The sequence below is a fragment of the Tasmannia lanceolata genome, unplaced genomic scaffold (genome assembly GCF_043159265.1).
Source record: "Tasmannia lanceolata isolate RefF3 unplaced genomic scaffold, GAP_Taslan_0.1 ptg000012l, whole genome shotgun sequence".
Lineage (NCBI taxonomy): Eukaryota > Viridiplantae > Streptophyta > Magnoliopsida > Canellales > Winteraceae > Tasmannia > Tasmannia lanceolata.
The window spans coordinates 35,985,686-35,987,296 of record NW_027518689.1 but is presented as its reverse complement, the minus strand read 5'-3'; positions in this window follow the sequence as shown (position 1 = coordinate 35,987,296).

Below are 1,611 nucleotides of genomic sequence, written 5' to 3'. Positions count from 1 at the left end.
CTCAAACGCTCTCTTTCTCTAAAATCCCTTCTCCTTTAAGATTCTTTCTATACTTAAAACTCAAATTAAATATTCCTTTCTTCTCATCTCTCTGTATCTATAAATGGCTGTTGGTGCTTTATCTTTCATGGTTCCGGCCGTTGCTGCCGTTGCTGGAGTTTATTTTGTCGGTTATGGTCAGACCAAAACAACCAAGGTGGGTGAGGGTCGGCTCGAAGCTTCTACGGAGCAGAGGATGAGATTGGCTCACAAGGAAGAGAAGAAGAAGGCTGATCTGCCCCGATTTGCACTGGAATTGGATGGATTACATTGTTTTGAGACCTTGGTTTCTCATTAATTGGTCTTTTATGTACGAATATAATTATTCTTTAATTATTCTTAATATATTCATTAATTCTTTTGCCCTGCAAATTTTGGAGCAAAGGAGGTGTTTCCATCTGGGATTATAGTTGATAATAATAAAACTTCTTCTTGGCTTTTTCCTTTTTTTTTGGTGATGAATAGCTTCTAATTTTAAGGCAGAAGCAGAATCTCTTTAGTATTTTTTTGTTGGGGAGATATTAAATATGTGGATGTCTAGATGATGATTGATAAAGAAGGTTCTTATTCTGTGAGATTGGTTAGATAGTATTGTTACACAGTTCGAATTAGGGAATAATTATGCAAGGGAAAAGTTTCACGAAATGGTTGAAAATTTTTCGGGAAAAGGGAAATTTGGTTTTTAATTATTTTGAATTTCTCGCTAGATATAAAAATAGATTAGGAGAAATCGATTGATATATTATTCATCAAAATCTTGTTTAAGTTTGAAATTTTTAGGTCTAATTTAAATTTTGTATTTAATTAAAAAATGAAAGGGCAAATGATTAAAAAAATACAAAGTTTATGCTAAATTGTGAATAAAGGGTAGTGATTTGAAATTTATAAAAAAGGTGTTGTCAAGTGAGAGAAGAAGGCTTTTAGGACAAATATACCCCTCATACCTCTTTTTTCTCTCCACCTTTTTGCACTTATCCCTATGCAGTTATTACCTTCTCACCTACCACCTTCTTCTTCCTCAAGACTTTTCTAAAGTGGAAAACTCCATGGAAGGGTTTTGAAGGTTGCCTTTTATAACAGGGTTTGGTAATCATGAGGGTTTATTCATGATAAACTTATCGAATGAGTGTTACAAAATGCAAAGAAAATTAATTTTGAGCTTAAAACTGAATTTTGTTGTTTTCCCTATTTTCAAGATAAATCCATTTTATTTGCATTTTTTTATTCTAAACATCAAAATCAAGCTTCAATTTATGGTTGCCTGCATGATACTAAGATCACAATGTATATCCCTATTATCCTTCAAATTTTTACTCAATTTGAAAATAAAAATCTTTAGAATTATCCCTATTCTACTGGCTTCCGTCGGAAGTCCGAACAAAACTTCCGATTTAAGCTCAAAATTAATTTTCTTTGCATTTTGTAACACTCATTCGATAAGTTTAACATGAATAAACCCTAATGATTACTATTTTTTGCAAGTAATGATTACTATTTTTTGCAATTATGCTTTTGCTAGCCACCTTTGCACCCATATTACTTCTGCATATCTTTGCATCAAAGGATGGGCCA